The following is an 18,055-nucleotide window of genomic DNA, read 5'->3' as shown; positions in this document are numbered from 1 at the left end:
CTCCATGATAATGCAAAGTCTGACGATTCTAAAGGGCTCTTCCTTACAGTTCTATGTAGCAAAGCACCACTTTGTCTTCAGGTTTTTTTTAGTCACATTAGCAGTACTAGACACCAGGCTCTTCTGCTCCACAGGGGACAAAAATAATCATCATTGAAAACAAGGACTACCATAGTGTAAGTAGTCTCTGAGGGAATGGGAAAGGGTGCATCTTTTAAACTGAAGACCACAGGCAGCAAGTAGAAGAACAGGAGTCATTTGATGCTGTCATTTAGGAGAAGTTCTCCTAGTGTTTAGGGATAATGGGCCAGATCTCAGATAGCATACATTGGAGTAGTTCCATGGACTTCAACAGAGTTATGCTAGTGGTCTGTGATGGGATGTTAGATGGGGTGGGATCTGAGTTACTACAGAGAATTCTTTTCTGGGTGCTGGCTGGTGAGTCTTGCCCACATGCTCAGGGTTTAACTGATCGCCATATTTGGGGTCGGGAAGGAATTTTCCTCCATGGCAGATTGGCAGAGGCCCTGGAGGTTTTTCGCCTTCCTCTGCAGCATGGGGCACGGGTCACTTTCTGGAGGATTCTGTACACCTTGAGGTCTTCAAACCACGATTTGAGGACTTCAGTAACTCAGACATAGGTTAGGGGTTTGTTACAGGAGTGGGTGGGTGAGATTCCGTGGCCTGCACTGTGCAGGAGGTCAGACTAGATGATCATAATCTGACCTTAAAGTCTAGGAGTCTATGAGTTCACACCAGCTGAGTACTTGGACTAGTATTACAATCTTCAGCAGTAGTAAAATAAAGTTTATCGTGTGCCATGATTAACGGCAGGTCTGAGCTTTCACTCTGAGGATTCATCTATGACCCTTTATTGATTTGGGGCAGATTTTTAAAGGTATTCAGGAAGGTGCCTAGTGGGATTTTCAAAAGTACCTGGGATTTATGTGGTTGGGCACTTCTGAAGTCCCCACTACGTATCTATCTGCATAAATACCTTCTAAAATCTGCCCCTTAGGGCCTAACCCAAGTCAATGGTCCTTTTTTCCATGAGCATTGAATCTGAACCTTGGCCCTTCCATTCTAGCCACATAAAGGTAGAAAATACTGCAGATGTGGAAAGATGAATATTAAGGTAACATTCAAAGCATTGTACAGGAATTTATTCATGTAAAATCCTACTGACTTTAATGGGTAATAAAAGCATACCTCAAACTCTACTAGTGCAGAGACAAAAGGAGCCATGTCCTGGAACAGAAAAATCCAAAAGTAAAAGCTCTGCTTTGAGCTCACCCCTCATTTTACTTTTCCTCTGCCCCTCTCCCTCTAAAACAATTCCTGGCTTTAAGCTCCCCTAAGCACCTCCTCTCAAACCCTGTTCAGAAGCTTGCTGACATGGTCTAATTCTGTTTAATGGTACAGCTGTATCCTGTTTCCTATCGCCTCCCTCTGAAGGAGCTTGTGTTACTGCCCCCTGTGAGTTTTCTTTTGTTTACATCTTTGATGTGGTAGGCTGGAATATTTTTATTTGTGCTAATTTATGTTGCTGCACATTGTTTTGTTTTATAGCATTTTTGCCTGGTTTGGTTTGTTCTGGATGGTTTGCTTTTAGTGTGTAAGGGGTGGCCCTGAACCAAAGCTCTGGATATGACATTCCCTAAATTGCAGGTTCAGGACCGGATCTAAATCTTGGTCCAAGCTTTGTTGCTCATGCTTAGAGCTGCTTGAATCCTTCATTGTGATTTGTTTGTTATTTAAAGTGTGCGTTTTACAAAGTGTGTGAGGACAAATGTTAGCCAAAGGATTGTTGTTTGGACCACATGGCTGGTCACCGAAATCACCCAAAGTAAAAGCTCTCTTTCTCTTAAAAAGACATTTTCAGATTTAACAATCTCACAGTTAACCTACGGAAAATCAATTGATAAAGTCACTGGATATTTAGCCATCCCAAGATTTTGGTGCTTTCATAAAACTACTACTAAAGGTGCTGAAATGGTTGAAAAGCTGGATGCATTCAAATTAGCTACAATTTTTTTTTAACAGTGAAAGCTATTGACCATTTGAACAAACTACCAAGGGAAGTGGTGGATTCTCCATCTCTTGATGCCTTCAAATCAAGACTGGATGCCTTTTTAAAATATATTCTTTAGCCAAACACAAATGATTGGGCTCAATGCAGGGGTAATATGGTGAAATGTAATGGTCTTTGATATACAGGAGGTCAGGCTAGATGATCTAATGGTCCCTTCTGGCCTCAATCCATTAAAAAAGCACTTTGAGATCTATGGATGAAAAGCTGTACATTAGAGCTAAGTATTAGTTTCACTTCTCTAAGGTGATTGATGGTGGTATCAGATATCCCTGGGGTGGTTAGATTCAGATGTTGGTATCGGTCAAATATTTTTTCTTTGTACAATTATTATTTTTACATGCTACAAAATGGCAACTAATCTCACCTCCTGCTTCTAAGGCCTAGTCTCTTGTGTTTGGTTTACAGAGCGCCCCTTTCCCCCTCTCTCACCCCCTTCAGACTCTCTCACCCTCTGGTTTAAAGAGTTGAGCTTCATTCATTTTACTTCCAATGGGCCTGCTACTCTCTGTCAAGCCTTCTCCAGCTCAGATGGAAGTATATCAGGTATTTCCAAGGTGCAAGTCTCCAGTGTCTCCCCACCATTACTCATTTTCAATAGGCCCATCTGATTCCTCATTGTGACCTTCGGACTTCAAACATACTATGAGCATTAGGCCAAAGCATGGGGTCCTGGCTCAGTTTTCACTCTGGCAAAGTCCCACCAATGTCAAAAGGAGTTTCGCTCAGTGAGGCTGGATTGAGCAAAAACTGCGAATGGGTCAAATCCTGATGCCATTCCCTCATTGTTTTTGTTTGCCGGCACTGCGTCTTTCTCTTCTTCTAGTCTGCCTGTTAGCCAACCATCTGCAATGTTATTGGCAGGCTAGGGAAGCAAGTGATGTGTAACTAGCAGCTTTCCTCCTGGTCAGCCAGCAGGAGGGGGACAACTGGAACTTTTAGTTCAAAAGCCTTGGCTCCATTTGAAAGTATCAAATGCAGAATGAGTGAGTTTGAATATCTCCCCAAACCCTTTCTGATTTCCATGACAGTATTTGGTTCAAAATGACCAAACGAGGAAAGGAATGTTAAAGTGCCTTCACTATGAACTAGAGACAATGATTTGTCCTTTCACCGTATCCCTGTTCATCTGCTATTATTTTGGGATGGTTCAGCAGAACTCTTAGGCATGATCAGGTATTAATGCTGCTTTTGTTACTGTACTACTATCTGAATCTTCCCTTTTTTATCTATTTCTCTCCAAGCACAAGTGCAACTGTCCCCTAGGCCCCACAGTTATTTCAACACCTTCTGTCTATTATAATTCCAAGCTGTTCTGTGACGCCTATTTGTGCAAAATGACAAGTATCTGCCAAGTCACGTGGGAGTCTAAGGCAAATGTTTCATTCTCCCCACATGATGTAGTAATGTCAATGAGGAAACAATACAAAGTGACTTGGTTTACCTCAAAATATCATACATTCTGATGTCTGAGGTTGTTAATATTAAAAGCTTATGGCATTTTGTTGAGCTGTGCATAATGAAATAACACAGTATGCCAAGCAGCAAGCTATAAACACGACCGCCCCGCTTTTCAACTCATTTATGCCACTTGAAATCCAGAGTATCTCTACTAATTTCAGCAGAGTATCTTTGAGTTTACACGGGTTAGAACCAAGACCAGAACCTGATCCACTCTCCTACTTTGCCTTTGGGAAACTTACTGTCAAAGGCAGATTTTCAAAAACTATCAGGCAGCCCTTTATGGCATTGCATTATGTACATTATGCATGCGACCCTCCATGTCAGAGAAATCCACCTTAATTTTCAATGACTAGAACAGGTGTAAAATGAGTTCTGAGGCTCTATGCCCAAGCACAGTTGGGGACACAGCGTTGCCACCAACCATACATATGTATTGCAGGTTGAGTTTTTCTTGTGATTTTTCAAAAATCATTAACATCATCCCAGTTTCTCAGTTATTAGTTTCAGCTCTCCTTAAATGGGAGTGATTAGCATATGCAAAGGGTGTCTCCATCTACTGTTGTGCAATGTGAGCTCTCTCTTTGTACTGAAATGCTTAACAAAGCATACAATCCTAAAGATGAAACAATTAACATGACTGTATTAAACAGGTGCAGATGTGTAAAAGATACTACACACACTGTGATGCATTGTTCAAAACAACGTGTGCATTTTGAAATATATCCTGAGTTGTCCAGTTTATTTGATTCATAATACTACTACAAGCCTGATTCTCTTCTGACACCAGTTTTATGTTCATATAACCTTATTCAACTTCAATGGACTTACTCCTGCAAGTGTAAATCAGAGAAGAATAAGGCCCCGCACATCTAAGACAGGGCATTGTCTCTTCATTAATAAGGAATAAAACAAGTCTCATACTTTGACATGATTTATAGCCGTGAGATTAAGCCCGATAACAGTCTGGGTTCAATCTATAGCTCCTAGAATTGATAGATTATCTTGTTTTATTAAATTCACACATGACTTGCTATTGAAGCTGTATATTAGAAGAAAACAAATACTGTATACTTATATCCTGCTAGCTAGTCCATGAATAGATTTCCTCATGCATCCTAATCATTGGTGAACTTGGTATGAAAATCGATGACCAGCTAAGACTCATAGTGACCAGCTGTCCTGAGAACGGTATCTCCATGTTAATGTCACATTCAAAGAAGGCCCCATTCCTATTCCCATTGAAGGCAATAAGAGTTTTGCCATTCAGTCAGAGCAGGATAGGGCCCTAATACTTTTCACTTGAGGTTACAGGGCTGTCATTTCCTTTACCCTTAAAGATGGAAAGCTCTTATGCATTTGGCTTTCAATTTTGACAAGGATCCAAAACCAGTCCTCTTGTCACAAGGTGAGGTCAAAAAGAAATAGTCCTTCTAGCCTTCTGATATTTACTGTTATTCATCCTGGATCCAGTGTGCTTACTGATCCTTTTAAGTTCCGGTGCCCACAATTCAAGAAGGATGTTGATTAAATTGGAGAGGGTTCAGAGAAGAGCCACAAGAATGACTAAAGGATTAGAAAACATGCCTTATAGCGAGAAACACACAGTGCTCAATCTATTTAGCTTAACAAAGAGAAGGTTTGAGGTAACTTGATTACAATCTATAAATATCTACATGAGGAACAACTATTTAACAGTGGGCTTTTCAATCTAGCAGAGAAAGGTGTAACATGATCCAATGACTGAAAGTTGAAGCTAGACAAATTCAGAATGTAAGTAAGGTGTACATTTTAATTATGAGAGTAATTAACCATTGGGACTGTATACCTAGAGTCATGGTGGATTCTCCATCACAGACAATTTTAAATTCAAGATTGGATGTTTTTCATCAAAGATCTGCTTTAGGAATTATTTTGGGGAAATTCTCTGGCCTGTGTTATACAGGAGGTCAAAAAAATGATCACCTTGGTCCCTTCTGGACTTTGAATCTGTGAAAGAGTCCTTTCCTTCGAATCCACACTTCTAGAAGCATTCTGTCAATTCACATAAATAATCAGTGAGTTTCTGGCAGTTATTTACACACTTACAGCATTTTATTTCATTATCTGTTTCACTTCTCCTCTGAATAAATTTGCCCAGCCTGAGGGGAAGTGGCCCATACCACTGAATATCCCTTCCCTGTTTTGGCAGAGTCCATTCATGATATACATATTGCAAAATTCCTCATTCAACCTGATCGCCACTCAGGTTGGAGCAGCGCAGAAATGGCCTTGCACACAGGCATGTAGAGGTACAACTAATACCTGGCTGAAAAATGTCATGCACATCTCATTCTCTGAGTGGTACCCTAGCAGCCCCTTATGTGTATAATTCTCAGGATTTTAGAGGCACAGACCAGTAGGGTATTTGAAAGGTTAGCTTGGCTTCAATCATGTTTGCAATGAAACATGGCTCCATGTGTTCTTGGCTATATTGCTAGACAGTTTGTAATAATACAATTTTTTAGGCCAAACACGTCTAATTAATTACTCTAAGAAGTAAGCCTTTCTGTTCTTTCCCCACACTTGGTGTAGCAAAGACTATTGTGTGGAAAGAACAGGTTACAGCCCAACAGATTTTAATTGCTACACATAAGAATTTATTTTAAACTGCAGTAATCACAGGACTTGCCATCAATGAGTTAGAAATATAAAACTTTCATGGGGAGTAGGGGTCATGGTGTTAAACTGCTACCCTGTGGGTGAAGAAAATGACTAGGAGTGAGCTGTAATGGCTCGAGCTGAAACCCTGTAGGTGTTATTCCATATTCCAGGTAACATTATTAACCAGGCTATCTGGGAGGAAGAGACAGAACGAAGGAGCCTGGAGAGATTTTTTACTTGCTACTCATAATTTTACAACAACAGCCAATATTTAATGTATTGCTATTTCTGCTAGAGCAGCGAAAGCTTAAACAAGTTACCTGGCAAACAGGCTCTGTCTTTCCCTTTGTCTCTTGATGTGTAACTATGGAACGTCTGGAGGGGCATGTGTGAAAACAGGACTTAGAGCAAGTTATTTGCTGTTACATTAAAATAACCATACTCACACCTTGAGGCAGTTGTGAGAGCGATGCGGGAAATAGGGGAGGGGATTGGTCTTTGGAGAACAGAGAAAGGGGCGAGAATGAGGCTGAGTGGACAGCAAGGTTGGGCAGGGGGGAAACAAGACAAAAGAAAGGGAGAGTGAGATGCAGCCAGAGGAAAAGATAGCAATAAAAGATGCTTTGGACCCTGTGAGGGGTCTTGTGGTCGTTCTTGGCAAGGGGATTGCATTCTGCTGCTGTGCTGAAGCTGTAATGGACATAGATTCCAATGAGAAGGGGTTCAAAAGCACCATCCCCTGCACTCCTGATGCTTTGCTGCCCTGCTCCCAGACTCAGGTTCTTACCATGTTCCCCATGTTGAGTCATAGCTTCATAAACATATTTTGAATAAAATCCATGATTTCCTTCCAAGCTTCCTTACTCGCTGAGAATCCCCAAATATTCTCCTTTAGGATCATGGTTACAATTCCAATCAGACTGAGTCTCCTTGTATTTTCCCTTTACTCTCCCCATAGCTGAGCCTCTCCATAAAGCTGTCTTAGGGTCTGCCTACATTGCAGTTAGACACCCATGGCTGGCATGTACCAGCTGATTCAGGCTCCTGGGGCTTGGGCGAAGGGACTGTTTAATTGCGGTGGTGATGTTTAGGCTTGGGCTACAGCCCGAGTTCTGGGACTGTCCATCTCACAGGGCCCTAGAGCCTGAGCCTGAATGTCTACAGCACAGTGAAACAGCTCCTCAGCCTGAACTTGAGTCAGCTGGCATGGGACAGGCATGGGTTTTTAACTGCAGTGTAGACATTCCCTAAAAGCCATTCCAGTTCTCAGAAAGTTTTCACACGTTTAACTTCTTCCAAGTGTTCCTTAAACAAAGCTACTGCTCTGCGAGAACAGTTCTGATAGACACTTTGAGAGTGCAACTAGCCTTGAGCCGTGATTTCATGTCAGCATGAAAGAGAGAACCAAGGGTTTTGCCCATAGGCCCCAATTCACCAAAGCACGTAAACCCATACTGAGCTCTAAGCGTGTGTTTAAGTGCCAGTGAAGTCATTTCAATGGGACTTGAGGTCATGTTTTATTGTTTTGCTCAATAGGATGGATTTACGCACCTTGCTAATTTCTGGGCCTGATTTTTTTTTTTTTTTTTACATGAGGGTAAATCTAAAGTAATTCCATCGATGGCCCAAATTCTGCCTGCTGGGCTAACTTATGAAGGTGATGTAGGGGAGGAAAGGAGATGGTGGTGGTGAGAAGGGAATGAGTTTAACACAGGTTTTAAAAAAGAGTTGATGCAAAACAAAGAAGTAAAATCACGGGAAAAGATGGAGGAGTGACTACACCAAGATATACTGCAGAAGGCAGGAAAAGCAAAAGCGTGATTCGTGAATAGGAAGGGTAAAAGCCAATGGCAGCTGCGGAGCCGGCACTTAGGACGGGCAGCAGGCAGCACCCTCGTTGCCGCCCCTGTGCCTAGGAGCCAGACATGCTGGCCTCTTCTGGGAGCCGCGTGGAGTCAGGGCAGGCAGGGAGTCTGCCTTAGCCCCACTGCGCTGCCGACCAGACTGTTAACGGCCTGGTCAGCAGTGCTGACAAGAGCCACCAGGGTCCCTTTTCGAGCGGGTGTTCCTGTCAAAACCAGATGCCTGGCAACCCTAATACTAGCTGCTTTTTTCCTAAGAATGTTTAGCACCAGGGCCTACTGTGCACATGCATCAGGGTATGCATCTCCCACAAAGCATTATTTTTGAAATATCCAGTAGTCTGTCTGGTGCACCAACCAGCCATAGACTGGCACTCTTTAAGTACACATTGACATGGCTCAGAGCCCTTATCACCTCTTCTAACAATTGCCCATAGGTTATAGGAATGTGTTTTATGCGTCCACTGAGAGATTTTCCCTTTCCTTCAAAAACAAAAAAGACCAAAAACAAACAAAAATCCTACCATTAAAAAACCCACTGAAAATGAGAAGACAAATGATATGCCCAGTATACTGAAATCATTCTATCCTTCCAAACTATGAAACTGTGTGACGGTTTCCACTCCGTCCTTTACTTGCCCTGCGGATGCATTCTTGCAAAGCTTTGTGGATTTTAAATCAGACCATTCATGTTACTTTAATGTAATTTGATGTGTGTTAATAATGTATAGCTATCTAATTCAATGGGAATGGTACCATATCAGGGCTTGGAGAAAATTAAATATGTGCATCTAATTAATTTCTACTTGATAGGAACAAAGAACTATTTTCTTCTGAATTTTTTCATCATTTTTGTGATACTTTCCTTCTTTTCTTAACCTGAATCTTAGTGATTTCAGTTCTTCTCTGGTCCATTTCATACTGGATTTATTATTTCTCGCTGTTGTGAAATGCTCCTATGTTTATTTTATTTTTTATTATTTTTATTTTGTTCTAGCTAAATGCAAAGTGCTCCTGCAAAACTATAGCTATACTGCTGGCAAAATGCCCTGGTTTTCTAGCCTGTAACTACAACCCAAATAAAACCAGTCTTAAAATAGCCTACACTGTTCCTGTTTTTTCTTGCTTGGGATATTTCAATTCCCAAACAATTCACATGTATATTAACTTTTCTGACATTTAAAATTGTGTTTAGGACAGTAAAGATTAACTGAGGCCAAAACACTGATATAGAAACTGTGGGTCAGATCCTCAATTGCTGTAAATGGGCCTGGCTTCAATCGATTTGATTTACATCTGCTGGGGATTTGGTCTACTGGATCTAGAAATGGATGCAAACAAGAATTTTTGAGGGAAAACTGTTTATTTTGGAGCAGTAGATTATACTGTAGGGCAAAATCTTATGATATGGGGAGCTTTCAGGGAGTCCTCTTAAAACACCCTCAACACCAGTACCATGGTTTATAATCTCAGGACATGAGGTACTGTGTTGATCAGACGATTTTTTCACTAAAAACCCAAGCTGGTGGGGCACTGCATAATATCCCACTGAAGCCTTTGGGGGTTGAGGTCATAAAGGGCCTGATCTTGCTCCTGTTGATATCAATGGACAGACTGCCATTGACATCCATGAGACTTGGATCATGCTAATGCACTTTCCAGGTGTGCAGCATCACATTGGAGGACTGGGCCAAAAATATGTAAATCCAGATGGCGGATGGAGGGGGTGAGGAAAGGAAACAGAGACAGTGTTGAAATACAGTAATGCAGGTTACTGCACATGGCATTAAGGGTAGAGCTTTTTATTTGACATAAAATCCTTTATGCTCATAGGCACTTATAACAAATGTAAATTAAAAAGGCTGCCTCTTCAAGCAGAATGAGCTGTGCATCAAATGGCTTTCCCAAATACTTTCGGCACTGCAATAATCCATTTCATGATTTAAAAGCCTTGTAAACATGTCTAAATGGTTGGTTGGTTCTGCCATCTTTGTACCATCTATAGCACTGAATAAAGAAAGGGAATACAATTTATTCTGCACTTTGGAAGCTCAATGTTTCTCTCCCTGTTGTGTGACAACTAGTATCATATTTATTGCCAGCGTGATACTCCTAAGCATGCAAGCGATGCATTGTGAGGATTTCATACCGATAAAGCCATCGATAACGTCCTACTGGACCTGATTTGCTCACTTGAATCAGCACAGCTGCTTTGGACATTGGGGAATAACCGATGAAAGACTGAAACAAAAGATAGTCTAGGAAAGATCATAGTGACTGACTGGGTTTATTTTCAACTTAAAAACTAAAGTTTGGTGGGGCTTGCTGAAGTCAAAGCCTGCAGACCCCGTGCACTGTCTGCAGTGTGGGAGTTAAGCACGTGGAAAGATTACAAGATGAGGCCTCTGACATCCAAGCATGATTCAGAATAGGTTGGAGAAATAACTTGCAACAGCTATTGCAAACCATTTACTGCCTAATCATTCTGATGTAGGTATATTTTCAAAGCCAACATTAAAATGAAAATAAAATAAAATAAAAAGGCCTCTCAGAGGGCATAGTTGAGTGGAGGAAAAGGCTCTGTGATCTCCCAGGGGCTTACTAAGTCACTGTGCTGTGAGAGGCTGAGGAAGCTGCTCTGCTTTTGCAGTCTGTCAGTTTTATGTTGAATATTTGTATAGGATCTTTGATCTCTTATTTACACATATTTCTCCAGGACAGGGAAGCAGGCAGAAATAGAGATTCTATTTATATAATTCTTTCTGTGTCCCAGAGGTCGAGAACAGCAATGTTTCAAACGAAGAGGAGGAATTTATCTGTGCTTTTTACTTTTCAAGACTGCAGTACTTGGAGAGATGCATATTTTAGATTATAGCTCTAGATAAGGCATAGATGAAGGCACCAACACCTAGTCAAATTCATCCCTTGGATGTAATCAATGGAGTTAAACTGGGAATGAATTTGGTTCACTTTCTGTGTGTGTGTGTGTAAGACACTGAGCCACATTTATACATCTTATGTAGGTAGGTTTCATATACAACTTGCACTGTCAGCTAAGCCCCACGTATCTCTTCAGCAATTAAGTCAATGGGGCTTGGTACAGGGCTGTAGGTCAGTTACAGGATCCAGGCTCATACTGTTAAAAAACATCCTAGAGAATGTACTTGTCCTCTGAAAAGCAATTGTGTTACATTTGGAGATTTAGTTCAATCACGAGCATGTGAGGAAGAGGAATTTTAATCCTGTTGTAAGTGAAAAGCTCAACCTTAACTGTGGAATGACAACGCATGCCTCAGTCTTTTGTTCTTTCCTTAAATAACAAGAGGCAGCACTCAGAGAATTCTAAGAGCCTCTGAAAAATATTTTAAAATACAGTGAATCGAGAAGTCCTCCATAACCCCATAACATACTAGGAAATACTAGCAAATAACCAAGCAGCATAAAACTAAACAAAATTCCCCATTTTCCGGCAATGTTGTCCCCCCCACTATTAGTTTCATCAGCAACCCTCTTAAAAAGATCTGCCTTGCTGCATGTCTTGACAGTTAGCAGACTTGGGCTATTTTGGACCAGGGTGGGGATGTGCATTCCAAAGGGGCCGTTACAGACAACAGCCGGCAAGTGGTCCTCTCCAGTTTGAGTGTCATCATAGATCTCAACTACAGCTCTACGGCATGAGAGAGAGGTGATCTCCCAGTCAGCTAGATCCTGAGTTAGTTAGGACTTTATAGATCAAAATCTATCTTAAACACCAGCTGGAAAAACACAGGCAGCCAGTGCATATCCTGGGGCACCATTTAAAGAAATAAGCAAAATTAACTGAAATGTCTCTGATTCTTTTAGAGCTGGTTGGGAAACGATTTTTTGTCGCAAAAAAATTTAGATGAAATCAATACCTTTGTTTGTATCAACATTTTCCATCAAAATACCAAAACATGAAGATTTTGGATTGAAATTTTGGTTGTTGAGAAGCTAACAAATTTTACTTCTTGTTTTTTGACAAAATGCCAAATTATTTTGAGGAAAATGGATTTATTTATTTTTTGGTGAAAATTTCTACTTGGTCAAAAAAACACTTTCCACAAATAAACCAACGAATAATGTTTTGGTGGGAAATTGTCCATCAGCTCTACTGTCTTCAAATTATAATGCATCTTATCTCATAGCAGAGGCAGTGTACGGAGATTAAAAAGACAACATTCAACAAAAACAGTCAGGATCTTATCATAATAATTAAACTGCCACCTACACACATATATAATAATTAGCAATTAAGACAGTGCAAAATCATCAATTAAGAACTTGATGGACTGATAATCTTGAAGCCTATAAAGTGAGTTTGTCTGATTTGTAACAATGGATTATGACATCATGCCTTTGTTTTTAGGAAATAAAATAAGCCATGAAGAGCATGTTTCTGTCATTTATGGGAAATCAAGTAGGTTAATCATTTATGATTTTTATGCTTCAAGGCTTATGTGCGCAACATGCTGGAGAGAGATCTAAACCATTACTCTAAAGCCCATTGTAGCATATATGCTCCCTGCTGCTGAAGAGCCAACCTCATCAAATTGAGCTTTGTCTAAAAGATATTGTAAATATATTATTGGATGCAAGGTACTGCCTGATTATGCAAAACCACCAGAAGATTGCCACTTAGCAAAGCTACACAGTTCTGGGTATTTATTTCCTCTGAGAACTCAGATAATCAAATCCACTAGCATTTATATAGTGACGTGCTGCAAACAACAGTCTGGAATATTAGATGTCAGTGAGGTTCTGGGAAGATGAAACATGAAGCTAAACTGAACATCCCTATCCAAATTGCTCATTTCAAGTAGCTTATGGCTATTAAGTACACTCTTCCCTCTGGGTGGGTATGAAGACCAGGAAATGATCTTGCAAGCCTGGAAAAGAAAAATGTGAACCATATTAACATAATGAACTATAAAAAACCAGGGCTGGTCTTTTAACTTGTCTGTGATGGTTAACAGAATTAGTTTACCATTAACCATTGCACCAACTAACTAGGGGGCCAGATCCTGTAAAGTGATGAGTGCCTCCTTTGACTCGTTAATCATCCTTGGCTTCAGGAGCTGTTCTGCTAAGTAAGTATAACTGATGTTAGGTTTTCTGCTCTCAGTTGCCCTTGTGAAATCATATAGTTAAAGGGATTGCAGAGGGGGGAAAATGGCCGTCTCTTTCTTAAAAGCATGCCTTCTGGATCGTATTCTGTTCCCATTTACAAGTCTGCAACCTCACTAACGTCAATGGGATAACACACCTGGAACTCAGGGCCCGATTTTCTGCAGGTATAATTGGCATAACTGCATTACAGGCCACCAGATTTACACCAGCTGACAGTCTGGTCCATAGTTAAAGCAGAATATGATTGGCCATCAGAATCAGTCTCATTGAAGCCATTACTAGCTGGAGGGAGGTTTTTGGTTTTGGTGGGATGGAGTTTTAGGAGCAATTGAAATGACCAGGTAAAACTGGAGACTATGGTTCTGTCTGCGGGTTCCTGCTGAGTGAGCAACATCCAGAGTGCAACTGCGTACACATCTACCCACACGTTCCATAAATAATGTGTCTAAAGAATTTAATTTTCTATCACTAGTTTGCATGTTTATGAAGTGTCATAAATTGTGGGTGTTTATGCACCTCTGCTTGGCACTTTTGCAATAGCGGATAATAGCTGAAAAAATGTGAGATCGGATGAATTCCTCCACTGATTTCAAATAAACCTTATGAGTTGGAGCAATAAAGAATGTTAAACACTGTGTACAAAATAACATGCCGTTAGTTACCATATATGCTGCTTCAGTAAACACTAAAGCTTTTTAATCTTGGCTCCAACACAGTAAACAGCAAGTTAATAAGCTAAGGGACAATGTTTATCTTTAAAATTCTCTCAAATTCCTGTGTATAATGTTACCCTGCCCTGGTGGGCTGCTGGCTGACTCTTCTGTCATTTTATTTCTGTCATTCTGAAGTTCAGATGAACATTTTAATTTTTGCTGAAACTTATTACCTACCGTAACTTAAAATTGTCAGTTGACGTAAATAGGTGTAGCTCCATTGAAGTTACATTAATATACTATGGCTGGTCACCTGGCCTACATATTTGAAAAACAACCCCAAAAGTGTACAATTACATAAAAACAAACAGACTTATGTTATCATCAGCGTATGAAATAATAAAAGTAACAATGGCTTCAAATACTCAGGGCCTGATCATCAGCTAGTGTAAATTGTCATTGACTGATGTTGACTATGTCATCTGAGGACCAGCTCCTCAAACGTCTAGATTATAATGCATGGTTAGAAGAAGCAACAGCAGTGCTGGTCTCTTAATTAATTCTCCAAAGATTTATATTTAATATCATCACTTCGCCAACATGTTTGTAATGCAACAATATGGTGCTGTATTTTTCTAGATGCACTTGTTTAAAAAGCTATAGAAGGGACAGGGTAATAGTGAATAGGGTCCCATATTCTTCAAACCATTGTTTAATAAAGATTAAGGGTCACATCTTCAACTGGCATAAATCAGCCTAGTTCCACTGAAGTCAACAGAGCTATGCCAATTTATCACTTGAGAAGTTGGCCTCCAAAAACCTAATTTAGCTAGAGAAAGTATCTGGGAATGGGAACTTTCTTCTGCAATTTTAAACATGGCCTGCAGTGTATAAATGCATAGTATCATCTTCCCATACATTAACATATACTCCAGCTTACTCAACAATATACCATAATGGGCAGTCAGACTGTCGGCATGCTGACTTCCAGGCTCTATTAATGGGGATGTGGCAAGTAAAGAATTTGTCCACAAATAGAATATTAAATGTAGACTATTCAGACTGTTATGCAGCAGAAGCATGAATCCGTTTGTGCTGATTACAGAAACGCTACTACCCACAATAGCGTTCGGGGGGTGGAGAAGGTTAAATCAGAAAATGTTTCTGAGTCTGAAAGCCGTGACACTTGCCGTTTTAACTGAGCAGTGAAGAAATTGTAATATGATGCTTGGCATCGCCAAGAATGTAGGGTGTTGTCTCTGACCTTATTAACCAAAGTCCTTGGGGACACTTGTATTAGTAAATCATAAATGGTCCAAAAAAAAAAACACATAAGGGGCTGATCCAAAGCTCATGGAAAGACTCCTATTGATTTCAGTGGACTTTGACTTAGTCCCTAATTGAAATATCTTCTGTAAAGATGCAAATGGATTGAACTGTGGTGAGCCTTGTGGAACAGAGGAAAAGTGTTAGCTGTTAGAATAACTAGAGGTACAGTGTGAAAGGACATCTTGAAGAGATTGGGGATGAGTCCTCCTGAGGTACTACTTTATGTAATCTGGTAACTAATACTTATTGCATTTATTTCACCGTCAGGCTGCAGTCAAACTTTCACAATGGAACTGTTTGGCAGAGGATTTCAAGAATACCTTTAAAAGCAAATATGTGAGCATTGTGCAGCAAACTACAGTGCAAGTGCCTGGACGCACTGCAACATGAGTTTAAATCTGCTCCTGTGCTAGATTTCCTCATGCTGTAATGATGCAGCTTGCTTCCAGGCCTGAACTGAGACATGCAAGAGTCCTACATTCAGTGAAGTGGTGAATGGTTGCCCTCTAAAGGGAAGGAAAAATATAATTCAGCCACCTTCACACTGTTTACATCATGTTTTTACTGCTGATCTCTGGGTCGAGTTTGGCAGCGGCTGGCTATGGGAATCCCTAAGGTAGTCTATCCAAGCAACATTCTTTATAGGAACAGTCTAGGAATGCGAACAGAGCAGAAAAGTCAGAGAAAAATGATTTTGATGCCCTAGATTTTAGCTTATCCATAATAAATAAGCCAACTTCTTATTTATTAAAGGTACATGCTAAATTCTTATACTGAAGACATTTGTAAATGTGGCATAACAGCCCCTTTGTATTGAATCGAAATAGCCGAGAACATGACTTCACAAAAATCTGGACCTTGAATTTGAGTGTCAAACAGGGAAGCAAGTGGTCAGTGCAATGTTTCCAGTGCTGCATCCTCATTTAAAGGAGATTGCCTTGAGGGGATTGATCTTTATGGTTAAAAAGAGATACCTATTCTTCTTAAGAATATCTGACTAATTATGAATTAACATCATCTGCTTTTATCCTAGCTCCTTGTGTGAAAATGTACTGAGGGAGAAACACTTTTTTAAACCTTGATTGCAAGGTGACGCTACTTTACCATACACATGGGCTGCAAGCAATTTTCAAGCTATTGGCACAGATGGAATGGATAAGACCCTCTTCATCCTTTAGAAGTAAAACCAGTGCTGGTATCGGCGGTGTTTAAATAATCTGGTTTTAATAGAAACATGAAAACACCATATGGAACCAGCCAGCCATTTCCGTCAGTGTATTTTGTGCATTTGCGTTTACTTTAACATGACATCTAATAAATCATGTATCATGTAGTGACCATATAAGGTTAGCTCTTATTGAAAGGATATTGGTGTGGAGGGCTTGCTGTGCCTGGGTATTTATTAAGGAAATGAAAGATCGCTAGAACATATGATACACCATGTGTTGCTGAACGTTATGAGTTTGCAAAGAGAAAAGTGTTTCTTTCTCTCGCCCTCCTGTGCATGCAGGATAAAATACTGAAATAAAATTTGCCCTTGGTTTAAAGACTAATACGGTACACATCCTGTTGGATTCATAGATGATTTGACAGTGCATTCTGAAATCACTACCAGGTTCATGTTTTATGCAGGAAGGAAACATACCTGTGGAGATAGCCTCAGGCAGCGGTAATTAAAATATGACCATGTGCCACCTGACCTTAAGGCATATTACTGCTTCAACCCTTCACCTTGCAATTGCTGGGCTTGGATTATTAACAAAAGGCCATCTAAATGTAAGAAACGTGCTGGGGGAACGTCTTTCTTTTGAAGGGAAACAATAAGCTATAGCTTGGTTAGTTATGTGACAATGTAATATCTGTCCATTTTCTGCCATGGCAGCCGCAGTATGCCTTAAGCTGGATGTGCAGCATAATGAATCTATTAGTTTTGCAGTGAAAGTGCAAAAACAAATGCAGTGAAAGGAGAGAGAGAGAGAGATCAGTGTTATATGGTCCCTGTACCAGCACCGCCAGCCTGATGCGTGTTGCTGCACTCACGTAATAAAGCATGAAAATGCTTCTCTGATTTTCCTACATGTGACGGACTGTTAACTGGAAAGATGTGTCAAATGTTTCAGAAAAAAACTGATTATCTTGTGGGAGAACCAGCTGTCTTGCAGAGAGAGTGGCTACTTTCATGTGTGACCCTCTTACCACCCATGAAAACATTTAGATACAGAGCACTCAACCTGTATCTCATCAGGGGCGCGTAATGTAATGTGACAACGCTGTTGCAACCTGTTGTGATTTACCATAATATGAAAACAATACTAGATTTTCTTCAAACTGTGCTTAAAGAAAACATGATTTCTGAGCACTACATTCACTACAAAGGGAGATGAAACACAACACAAACAAAATGAAGTGTTTCCTTTTGGGAAGAGAAATGTAACACTTAACAGCACTGTATCTTTTCCAAAGCATTTTACAACCTTTATTAATTAATTCTACAACACCCCTATGAGATAACTGTATTTCCATGTCCCCACTTTACAGATGAGGAAATGGAGGCTGTGAGATGAGCTCAGTGCTCCATTTCCAATATTTCAATACATATTCCTGTTCTGTATTGGCAGGAGTGCTGCCAGCTTTTTTGACACCCTAGGCAGTGGAAGGTCCCGCCCCCCCAAATACCGCTGACGATCGGGGCGGCCGAAGATCCGGCCGCCGTGGTCACCTCCCCACAAATGTTAGCGCCCTAGGCAACTGCCTAGGTCACCTAATGGGTTGCGCCGGCCCTGTGTATTGGGGGAAAAAATCAGTTGATGTAGTCGTACCGTAGATTCATAGATTCCAAGGCCAGAAAGTTCTGGTGTCTACAATTCAGG

At 40.5% G+C, this 18,055-nt stretch overlaps 1 long non-coding RNA gene across 1 annotated transcript in view; it reads left to right on the top strand.

Moving 5' to 3' along the window:
* The window catches only part of LOC120405250, a 271,692-nt gene extending 255,402 nt beyond the window's left edge, over positions 1-16,290 (top strand). Inside the window, exon 3 of the long non-coding RNA XR_005598453.1 lies at positions 16,219-16,290. This is a non-coding gene — a long non-coding RNA (uncharacterized LOC120405250). The remainder of the gene's footprint in view (positions 1-16,218) is intronic.
* The last annotated feature ends 1,765 nt before the right edge of the window (positions 16,291-18,055 follow it).

This window comes from Mauremys reevesii, linkage group 4, assembly GCF_016161935.1.
Source record: "Mauremys reevesii isolate NIE-2019 linkage group 4, ASM1616193v1, whole genome shotgun sequence".
In the NCBI taxonomy this organism is placed as follows: Eukaryota; Metazoa; Chordata; order Testudines; family Geoemydidae; genus Mauremys; species Mauremys reevesii.
This window is presented reverse-complemented; position numbering and strand designations above follow the sequence as displayed.